This window comes from Macrotis lagotis, chromosome 2 (genome assembly GCF_037893015.1).
Source record: "Macrotis lagotis isolate mMagLag1 chromosome 2, bilby.v1.9.chrom.fasta, whole genome shotgun sequence".
NCBI classification, from domain to species: domain Eukaryota; kingdom Metazoa; phylum Chordata; class Mammalia; order Peramelemorphia; family Peramelidae; genus Macrotis; species Macrotis lagotis.
This window is the reverse complement of record NC_133659.1, coordinates 206310116-206322793: the sequence shown is the minus strand read 5'-3', so window position 1 is coordinate 206322793 and position 12678 is coordinate 206310116.

Below are 12678 nucleotides of genomic sequence, written 5' to 3'. Positions count from 1 at the left end.
TTATGAAGAAAATCAGTCCTGGGAACTAGGCTTCAGAATACTGTCATAGTTCTTTCCACGTGCTTGGAAAGAGAAATTATTCCTGGGAACTGAATGGGGTTGGGAACTGAGTGAAGTTGGAAACTGAGTTGGATTGGTAACTGAGTGGGGTTGGAAACTGAGTAGGATTGGGAACTGAATAGGATTGGGAACTGAATGGGATTGGGAACTGAGTGGGATTGGGAACTGAGTGGAATTGAGAACTGAATAGGGTTGAGAACTGAGGAAGTAGAGATCTAAGAATGTGAATCTTATTCCTAGACACAGACAGAGCTATATTATAAGTAAAGAAAATCTACAAGTCTTTAGAGAAAGGTTGGTTTACTTGTGACAAGGGTCAAATGGAAAGAGAAAACACTGACTCTCTAATGAAGGGCTTCTCTTTTTTTGAATTTAAATTGTTGAATTTTACAATCCCCCCCCCAGTCTCGCTTCCCTCCCCCATCCCCCACAGAAGGCAGTCTGTTAGTCTTTACATTGTTTCCATGCTATATATGTTGATCAAAATTGAATGCGTTGAGAGAGAAATCATATCCTTAAGAAAAAATATTGAGATAATAAAATTGCACCACAATTCCCTCTTTAGATACAGATGGTATTCTCCATCACAGATACCCCCAAATTGTCCCTGGTTGTTGCACTGATGAAATGAGCAAATCCATTAAGGTTAATCATCACCCCCATGTTGCTGTTAGGTTGTGCAATGTTCTCCTGATTCTGCTCTTCTTGGCCAGCATCAGTTCATGCAAATCCTTCCAAGCTTCTCTGAATTCCCCATCCCTCCTGGTTTCTAATAGAACAATAGTTTAAGAAAGAGCTTCTTAACGTTTTTGTATGTCAATCGATGCAATTCCACAATGTAGTAGTAGTAGTAGTAGTAGTAGTAGTAGTAGTAGTAGTAGTAGTAGTAGACATAGATCTGGGCCAGGAAGAATCAAATTCAAACATGACTGTGCAAGCCTGGGCAAATCACTTAACCTCTATTAACTGTTTGTCCCCAGTTTCCTTATATGTAAAAGAGAAATAATAATAGCACCAACCTCACAGGTTTGTTGGAGGATCAGATTGACTCATATTTGTATAGTACCACAGTAGCAAGTATTTAATAGGCACTTAATAAATGTTCATTCCTCTTCCCCACTTTCCCTTCATGAACCCCTTTGGCAGTGAAACCTATATCATGGTTTTAAACAGATAAAATAAAATTCATAGAGTTGCTCAGGAAACCAATTATATTTAAATATTTATCAAAATATTATAAAGAAAAAATCCAAATTCATAGATCCCTGGTTAAATATTGTGCTCTAGGGGTTTCATAGTACAAAGAGAAAAATCTTAAATTTGAAGTAATAGTTTTAAGTTCTGTACTCTCATCACTTACTTCTTGCATGACCTTGGGAAATCACATACCTTATCTAGTACAGTATCTTAAGTTGAATTAGACAGTCTATAAGATCCCTTCTAAAGCTAAGTCCATCCTGCCTTGATTCTTCCATTAAGTTGTAAATAAGATACTCTTATACTTTGAATCTTGTGAATCTGCATGTTTAAAGGTGGAACTGGAGAATCCCCCCTTTGCCAGAAACTGACATTCCCAAACTCTACAGCATGAGAATAATATATAAGAGATCCCTCAAAACCCAACCAAAGCTGGCATCTGGAGGTAGCCTCTGATATAATATCCTAATGCACTAACTTTTCTAATCTTTTTTATTGTTGATCAGTCATTAACCTCATTTGGAGTTTTCTTGGCAAAGATACTAGAGTGATTTACCATTTTTTCTAATGTCATCTTACAGATGAGAAAGCTGAGGCAAATAGAGTTAAGTGACTTACCCAGGGTCACACAGGTCTGAACTTAGAAAAATGAATCTTCCTGATTTCAGGTCCAGTACCCTATCCACTCTACAACTTAGCTGCCCAGTCTAAACCTTCTATTTCCTGTGTTGCTTTTTTCTACCAAGATGTCCAAATGCACATTACCAGGGACATATATTCGTCATTCTAATCACTCTAAGTAACAGGTATCCTAAAGATAAAAATTTCTGAGTCTGAAACAGAAATGTATCCCAGTTCTCTATGCACTTAAGTCTAGTCATTTTTCTATAATCTAAAAAACCATTTCTACAGAACAAACAGGAGAACTCCCAACTACAAAGATATCTGAGATATCCATAAAAGGAGGGAGTTGGGAAAGGGTTGAACACCACACCACATCTGCTACAAAAAGTAAGGGGGTGCAGATGGGTCAGCTCCCACCCCTTGAGAAGAAGAAGGTCCATCAATATATCTGCACTCTTGTTCTCTCTTCTGGCCTGTGCAGCAGAGGTCAGGATCTGTGGATGTGCTAAGAATACTTCAGGGCTAATGATTTAATAAATATTTGTGATCCACACATTTTCAGCAACAGATGAAATAACTGTAAAGGAGGGCAGTTACTGGGTAATGGGCAGAAGGAAAAAAGCCTTTCAGTGCCCTCTTTCCTCTAAGCCTTACAAGGAAAGTTGTCTCTAACAGCTCTATTAGCCTACTATAATAAATTAGCACTTTGTCTTTGCACACCTTTATCTTCTCAGACCCATCTATTGTAAATGTGACATTGGCTGCATCCTGGACAGCAGTGACTGCATTTGGAGGCTTCTGAACCTATTCCCCTAGGTGGATGAGACCTATGGAGAATCTGAAGGAATGGAAGTCCATTGTCTGTCTTGGTGATTTTAATGGAACAAAATGGGTGAGAAGAAAGATCAGAGGTAGAACAAGGAAAAGCAAGCCCTTTCTTTTTCTTGCCTAGACATTCTTACTTCAGTGACATAGGGGGAATTCTGCATCTTCTTGGCTATTTGTGAAATTTTGCCTGGAACTTCCAGAGAAGGAAGAGGGTTCCCCATCAGGTCTCCAGGCATATATATGAGACAAGAAGGTAGCAGTGGTCTCAGTCAAGTTTTCCAATTCTAAATTCATACTACTTCCTAATAATAATATTAGTTTATATTTCTGTAACTATTTAAAAAAAAACATGCCTGAGGGATGGTAACCACTTCCAAAAATGGTTTGGGGGAGGGGGTTTGTGTGAGGGGAAGAGGGAAGAGGGAAAAAGGAAATTTACATGATAACTTTATTATATATTTAAAAGGAATAGCAAGTTGTGCATAATAGATTTGCAATTTCATATGCAATCATCTTTTATTATACTATATTATGGAAATGTTTGCTTTAATCCATAAATTAAAAATAAAATAAATAAATAAATTGGGGGGGGGATATTCCTGAGAGGCAGTGTGCACAGTTGATAGAGAGTTGTTACATAACTATCTAAGGGATTCTGTAACTAGCTATATATTATTATATAATTATATTATAGGAATTTTATGAAGGATTATATAACTAGTAATATAACTATCTAAGGGACTATTAGCTGAGACAGTTTAGTAGTGCAGTGAATAGAGTACTGAATTATGAATCATACAGATCTTACCTCAGACACTTATTGGCTGTATGACCCTGGACAAGTCATTCAACTTGTATTTGCCTTAGTTTTCTCATCTGAAAAATGGGAATGATAATAGTAGCACCTACATCTCATGAGGAGCAAATATAGATAATATTTTTATATAATATATAAGATAATATTTATAAAGTAGTTTGCAAAACTTGGAATGCTTTAAAAAGTTCTTTTTTATTTAGGTTTTTTCAAGGCAATGGTAAGGTTAAGTGGTTTGCCCAAGGTCACACAGGTAGGTAATTATTAAGTGTATGAGGCCGGATTTGAACTCAGGTACTCCTGACTCCAGGGCCGGTGCTCTATCCACTGCATCACCTAATCCACTGCCACCTCACAATTTCTTTTTTTTAAGTTAAATAAAAAGTTGAAGTTTGCAAAAAAAATGGGAAAGCCAGTAGGCCACACACCACATCTGCTACATTTTACACAGATTTTCCAGATTTCAGTGCTCACCCATTCTCTCGTGTTCTTAACCTCCTTGATATGGAAGGGATAACTGTAGACTCTATAGGTTAGCTTTGTGTTTGGAAATTGTAAAATGTTTGAAGTACACAAGAAAAGAAAAGAGGACAGGGCATCATTGATAAATAACTGATCTTAGTCAGAAAAATGTGTCAAGCTACTGATGTTACTAACTATATGAGCTTGGGCAAATTAACTTAATATCTCACATCCCTAGTCAACTCTCTAAGACCACAAGTTGCTGAGAAGTGCCAACTTGCATTGATAACAGAAGTTTCCTCATTTAGAAGTTCCCCGTGTCAATAAAATCTTAAGTTCATTCCCTCCTTCTATTTGCAGCCATTATCTCATTTGATGCCAGAAGATATAAATAGGCAATGCAAGTGCTATAACTCCCAAGTCCATAGATGAGAACATTTAGCAAAGTCATCTTCTAGTACTTCATCACTGAACATCATTAGCCCAGTCTTCTTAAAGCTTAACCCAAAAGCTTAGGTCAACTAAATGTAACTGTGGCAGAACCTTTAAACTGAAAGAGGCTTTGAGTATACAGCAGTGGACTATATATCTCCTACATCTCTGAAGAACTTTGGAATTGATTGTAAGACATGACAGACACTAAAACTGAACCACCCAGTGTGGCATGTTTTCAACAAAGAAGATAACTGTGCTCTATGAACAAAATGGAATTGAAGTAGCTCAAAAGAAATGCAAAATATGCAAATTTAGAGAATCCACTTTAAATGTTCATATGAACTTTTTTTTCCTGACTCGTGGTAGAGCATTCTGAGCTTGTATTGGTCTGATCAGTCACAGTAGGACACATTGTAACTTGACTTTAACATAGTGATGTCATTTTGATCATCTTGGAGAATGAAGAACAACCAACCAGGAGGTCTCTTAACTGAGAATCAGACAAATTAAATTTGAAGAAGCTTATCACATGATTTATAAAAAGGGTGTTGAATTTTTCACTTGAAAATCATCCACTAAGTTAAAAGCATAAGTTAAGACTTTACTATACTGTATACGCTAATGAGAAAAGCCAGCACATAAAAAGGAGCTGAAAAATAAGGATTGGGGGAAAAAAGACATAAAAGTATTTAACATGAGAACATAAGACAGTCCAAAAAGAGTCAAGAGTACATGGAGGGAAGGGCGGGCAGCTAGGTAGCACAGTGTATAGAGCACTGGTCCTGGAGTCAGGAGGACCTAAGTTCAAATCCGGTTTCAGACACATAATTACCTAGCTGTGTGATCTTGGGCAAGTCACTTAACCCCACTGCCTGGAAAAATCTTTTTTTAAAAAGTACAGTCTCAAGGAGAATAAAGATAAGATTGATCTGACACTCCTCTTTGAAACACATTTTAGGAGGAAAATCAGCAATCAAAGGTTAAGACCTCTGGGGCATAGGGTCTTCCAATGTGTGAAATTCCTGAGTGAAGTTAAAAGGTGAAATGAGCTTCCAAAGTGAACAGGTTTTGGGAGTATTATAAAGACAGTCCAGGAGAATCAAGAGTATATCCAAAAAAATCACAGGAGGGATACCATCTGTGTCTTATGAGGAAATGCCAAGAGCAACAGAATCATCTTCAAGTCTTGAAAAAACTAAAATTAGGTGACTGGTCCAAGGTCACACAGTTTAGAGTCGAGATTCTGAGTAAGGTTTTCAATCTCCTTCCACTGCACTAGCTTTCTGACCCAAGGTGGTGACAATTCTTTAGGTTTCAGGGTTCAGTTCACATGACTTCCCAAACCTGGAGGCCCTTATAGCATAGTTTTTTTTTAATTCTTTTGTAATCAGCATTTTGTTTTCTCCATTTGCTGGTTGAATAATGCAACCCATAAGATATGGGCTCTCAGCACAATTCTGGTGCTCGTTTACAATGGAAATTGGGGAAACGGCAAAATGTATTCTGCAAAATGCATTCAAAAGGAGATGATTCAATTGGATTTGGCAGCTCTGATATTCAAGACCAGAAGGAGAAAATCTGACTATGATTTGAACATGCATAATTAAGATGAAAGCTTTGAGTACCAGGTGCATTTCTTTAGATGTCACTGGGTCTGCTGACTTCGGGCACTCTGATCAGTGGTGCAAAGCATTTATTTCTGAAATCTGAATAGCTGTGAGTGAGATGCCTTTTTAAAGCCAGCAGTATGAAACTAAGTCAATTCTTGACACTACACAGCTAATTAAATGGACTTGGGGCCATGGCAGGAAGAACAGGAGTAGATCAAATAAAACCTCAGGTCCTTTTTCCCTCTGCTCCAAGATGCAATCCCAGATCTTAGAATGAAGGACTCATAGAATAGATGGGACCATAGAGATGATCTAATCCAGCCCTTTCCATTTTACAGATGAGGAAACAGACACAAAGCAATGCAATAATTTGTCCAAGGTCAAATAACCAGAAATGACAACAGTTGGAAATAGATCTTCTGAAGCTGTCTAGAGCAATGGTTCTCAAAGGGTGTGCCTGAGCTTGTTCTTGCTAGATATAGTTTAAATAATATGGAACATGATCTTACAAGGCCATGCTGAGTCTTCTATGAATTGGACGCAATTTATACTTGCAAATGCAGGTGCAGGCATGAATCTCCCATTAACAATAAATAAATAATAGTACCATCATCAAAAATCACCAAACCAATGTTTGTGAACCACCAGTTTAAAGACTTTTTCACCATGCCATACTTAGCTCTCACTTGTGGACTGAGGTCCTAGCAAAAAGTGGATCTATTGTGGTGGCTAGGTGGTGCAGTAGATAGAGCACTGATCTTGGAGCAGGAGTACCTGAGTTCAAATCCGGCCTCAGACACTTAATAATTACCTAGCCATGTGGCCTTGGGCAAGCCACTTAACCCCATTGCCTTGAAAAATCTAAAAAAAAAAGTGCGTCTATTTTAGATTTCTCAATTTGGGACTCTTCCTTTGAGTTGTGCTTATTATTCGGATATTCATGTCCAATTCATCATGACCTCATGGATGATTTGGTATCTTGGCAAAGATACTGGAGTAGTTTGCCATTTCCTTCTCCAGTGGATTAAGGCAAACAGAGGGGAAATGACTTGCCCAATTAGCAAGGGTCAAGGTCCAAATTTGAACTCAGATCTTCTGATTCCAGGACCAGAATTCTGTTCATTGAGTCACAATAGCTGTCTTTCTTCTTTTGTGTACCAGTCAGAAATATCAATGCCCTGACTTCATAGTCTATGACTACATAGAATTACATCTTCTGAGTTATAAAGGACTACTTTCAACTTCACCTGCAATATATCTTGGCCAAATTTCATTCTTTATTTGCTTAAACATTTTTTTTTCATTGAAAAAGAACCTACTCCTTGCAGCATCCCATTCTATTTGGGGACAGAATTAATCATTAGAATTTTTTTCTTATAGGATTGGAATAGTTGAAAATTTGTCACTTAGATAATCACATGCTGGTGCTTTGCCCTGCATACTGGATACCAAGGTGCTCACTGATGTAAGAGAGAAAACCATACAAAGGCCAAGAGACTCCCACAGCATTCAGACCATCAAATCAGGCCACGGGGTGAAATGGTTCTGGAAAAGGCAAGCGAGAATGATGTCTTTACCCAAAATACCTGTGACTATAATAAACAAAATGTGCATATAATGACACCATTAATTTGATTGGTATGCTCCTTTTAGAAATCAAAGGACAACAACTAGTTCCAATAACAAGGGGCTTGACCTGTGATTTCAATGAAAGAGGGAATTCCTTGGATAAGGAAGATCACTCTACCAAAACAGTTCAGTTCTTTCTTTGCATCAATTCTCAAATTTGGGGGACTTGGGACTCTTTTAAAGTCTTTTTTTAAAGTGTTTGCATTCATATGAATTTTTATCTATTGATATTTACTGACTTAGAGATCAAAATATATTATAAAATGAGTTTTGACCTCCTGTACCCCACAAAAAGATCCCATGACCATCTAAGCAGTAGACATGGGGCAGCTAGGTGGCACAGTGGATAGAGCACTGGCCCTGGAGTCAGGAGGACCTGAGTTCAAATGTTGCCTGAGACACTTAATAATTACCTAGCTGTGTGGCCTTGGGCAAGCCATTTAACTCCATTTGCCATGCAAAAAAAAAACAAAAACAAAAACAAAAACCTAAAAACAATGAAGAGCAGTATTTTATTTTTTTGTTGTTCAATAACACACACCCTAGGGGTGGCTAGGTGGTGTAGTGGATAAAGCACCAGCCCTGGAGTCAGGATTACCGGAGTTCAAATCCAGTCTCAGACACTTAATAATTACCTAGCTCTGTGGCCTTGGGCAAGCCACTTAACCCCACTGCCTTGCAGAAGAAAAAAAATAGTAGACATGACAAATTCTTGATTCACAAAAATTCCCAAGTAGAGGGATCCATTTCTATTTGAGTTTGACATCACTATCTTAGACCACAATTTAAATGACTTGCTCAGGGTCATATAATCAGTATAAGTCACAGAAGAGTCTTGAACCCATGTCTTCCTGATTTGAAGTACAGCTTTTTAACCACAATCCCACAGTGTCCTTTTGCTACTCAGGAAATATATTTAGCAATGAAAAGGCTTAAAACTCAAATTCTCCTTCCTCCCTTCTCCTATTGAATTTTATTGGATGAGGAATTGAAGCCCAGAGAGATTCAGTGATTTGCTCTCACAGGAAGTCACATAGGGAAACAGGCAGAGGTGGGCTTCAAACCAAATTCATCTAATTTCCTTCTGTTGTTCCTGGCTCTGTCCTCTGGACCCAAGGAGAACAAATCTAATCCATCTTCTATATGTTAGTCCTTGTGAAGATGACTATCATTATCTTGGTTTTGTCAGTTAATCACTATAAGGATGACTAATAGAGGTGTTAGATTAGATGACCTCTGACATTCCTTCCATCTTTAAATCTGTGATCCTGTACATTTCTCCATTCTTCTCCAGACTTACTATCTCTAGCTTGTCCTTGAATGGACATAATCTTCATTTCCTTCACCATCCTGAACACCCTCCTTGGGATAAGCTCTAATTTGTCAATATCCTTACAGATCTAATAGAAAAAATGTCATTTTAGTCAATCTCCTATTTCTCTCTTCCCTGGAAAAACACCTCCTTTGAGGACTTTCTGCCTAATTATTACTAATTAGTTCCTTTTCTTTAGCCAAGAAAAAAATTTCTGTAGCCTGCCTCTCTGCTCTCCCCCATCAAACTTGGCATGTTCAGTACTGAGATTCACTCCCAAAATGTCACGACAAATCCTATTTGAAGCTTATAAGGACTCACTATTAGAATGACTAAAGCCTAGACTGTAGTCCCAATTTGAAAACAGGATAACTCAGCATATCAGGGTGAAGTTCAGAGAACCTAGGACCACATATTTGTATCAGGAATAAGGAGTACGAGAATAAGACACACATTGTACTCTACTCATTAGTTCACATATTTGAAGGGTTATCATGTGTACATATCAGTAACCGGATGTGGTCCAAGAGGGAAGACATAGGAAGAATGGATGAAAATTACTTAAAGGCATGATGTTCTGATTATATCATAGACTTATAGCTGGAAAAGATCTTCAGTGTCATCCTGGATCTAACTCCTTCAATTTATAGACAAGAAACCCCAGAGGGATTAAGGGACGTAGCCAAAATTACATAAATAGTAAGGATCAGAGCTGAGATTTGAACTTAAATACAGTGCCCTTTCTACTGTAACATTAATCTTTATATTGAACTGAAAATCTAATAATAAAAGTTGCCCAGAAATGGAGTAAGTTAGTTTATAAGACAGTGTTTCCCTCTGTACTTCTGCCTCTTCTTTTAAGATGTTTCTCAAGCATCATCTTCTCCAAGAAGCCTTCCCTGGTCTCTCTCCCAAACTATCTTGCATGTAAACATATATGTATTTGTATATACAAACTATATATATTCTTCTTGAAATATCCCAGATGATAGCGATTCATGATGATGAAACAGGGTCTTCCTTTGCTTTCCCTCCACCCTCTTCTGCTCCCTTTTTGTGCAGTCTTCATATATATGTATGTGTATATATATATATATATATATATATGTATATATATATAATGCTATATTTTATGTACTTAAGTTCCTTGTGAGTAAGAATTGTTTTATTCTTTGAATTTTTATCCCCAATACCTCACACAGTATCTGGTATGTAGTAGGCACTTAACAAACATTGATTTGTTGGTTGGTTTGATGAGTTTCCTATCACTGGAAATCTTCACATTGAATGGCCATCTGTCAAGAATATTGTGGAAAGACATCTTACATTGAGTAAAAAATTAGAACAAATTCTTTCTACCTCTCAGATTCTAAGCTCCTACATCCTAGATCATATAACTCAAAGTCTTGTGAGGGACTGAGAAGGAAGTGAGATATTCATCTCACTGGGAGATCTGCACTTTCAGGATCTTTGTAAGGATTGGGGAAGAATACCTTTTAATCAGAGTTTCTTTAAGCTTTGTTCATGGTCCTGATCTCCTTGAATCTGACTGAACCTATTTAAATAAGTCTGTCACAACCTGTTCTCTATATAGACCACACTTCTAGAGAGACTTGATAGTAATAGCTACACTCCCTAAATGCTATCACTTGACATACCTTAATGCTTAAAAGTAATCAAGGAATTTCATTCAATTGTTGATGGATTTCAAGTTGTCTCCCCCATTAGACTATTAACTCCTCAAGTACAGGGGCTAGTTACTACTCAACTCTTAGTACAGTACCCAGAGCAGATTGACTGACTGGCATTTCTAAATGTTGCTCTGTGGAAATGGTTCAACTCTGTAGGATCTGTATATGGAAAAGCACTGTGATCAATATAATATGAGATAATATAACATAATAAAATATAATGTTATAAATAATAGAATAGAATATAAACTAAATTTGGAATATGAGTTTTAAATACAGGCTATGTATACTACTTACTACCTGTGAGATAGTCTCACATGCTAAGTCACAAGTTCTGAATCTCCACTTCCTCATCTATAAAATGAGGTTAAACTAAATAGTATCTAAGGTCCTTTTCTTCTCTAAATTCCCCAGAGTAACCTTCTGAGCTCTTCTACAAAGACAGATGTCATAATTCTCTGAGGTATTAGTCATATATTTTTTTCTTCTCTTTCCCTTCCTTCTTTTTTCTTCCTTCCCTCCCTCCTTTCTCCTTTTCCTTCCTCTTTTCTTTCTTTTTTGCTTCACTTATTTCTACCTCTCTCCTTCCTTCCCTTCCTCCCTTATTTCCTTCCTTCCTTTTTGCCTCTCTTTCACTTCTTTCTCTCTCTTTTTTTTCTGCTTCTTGACTGAATCTTCCTATCTCACCTAGATGAGCAGTGTCATGTCCACTCTGAGACCCTATCCCAATACTGATTAGGACAGAAGGTTTTAACCTGCTCTATTTCTGACCTGGGCCAGTTTGCCTCTCCTGAAGCAGCCCATTAGCCTCCACTCCTGAGGTCTCGCCATATTGGTGCCATACTTAATGTGGACATCCAATTGGCTTTGGTCCTACAGCTAAGAACTCCTGAACTCAAGGAATCCACCAAATTCAGCTTCCCCAGGAGCAGGGATTATAAGAATTTATCAAATCTGATTTTGCCATGTATTTCAACATTTTCTTTCCCATCCATTTCCCCTACATACATATTTATCTGTTGGCCAAAAAACCCACCTCACACAAAAGTAATTGGGTACAGACTCAACTAAAAGAAGGAGAAGCTGAGGTGGAGAGGAAACAGGACAAATCAAAATGAGAGCCGATATTCCCAAAAATTTAGTTCTTTATCAAAACAGAGAAAGAAAATTATAGACCTATGTCCCTGATGAATATAGATGCAAAAATCCTAAATAAAATCTTAGCAAAATGATTACAACAGGTCATCACTAGGATAATACATTATGATCAAGTAGGATTTATTCCAGGAATGCAGGGTTGGTTCAATATTAGGAAACTGTTAGTATACTCAATTATATCAACAACAAACCTATCAGAAATCATATGATCATATCAATAGATGCTGAAAAAGCTTTTGACAAAATACAGCATCCATTCCTATTAAAAACACTAGAGAGTATAGGAATAAATGGACTGTTCCTTAAAATAATTAGCAGTATCTATCTGAAACCATCAACAAGCATTATATTCAATGGGGAGAGGCTAGAGGCATTCCCAATAAGATCAGGGGTGAAACAAGGGTGCCCATTATCACCACTACTATTCAATATTGTATTAGAAATGTTAGCATCAGCAATTAGAGAAGAAAAAGAAATTAAAGGAATTAAAATTGGGAAGGAAGAGACAAAACTCTCACTCTTTGCAGATGACATGATGGTCTACCTAGAGAATCCCAAGAAATCATCTAAAAAACTACTGAAAACAATTAGCAATTTTAGCAAAGTTGCAGGTTATAAAATAAACCCTCATAAATCCTCAACTTTTATATATATATATATATATATATATATATATATATATATATATATGTCTAGCAAGAAACAACAGGAAGAGCTAGAAAGAGAAATCCCATTCAAAGTAACCTCAGACAATATAAAATATTTTGGAGTCTATTTGCCAAGACAGACTCAGAATCTTTTTGAAAACAATTATAAAACACTTCTCACACAAATTAAATTAGATTTAAATAACTGGGC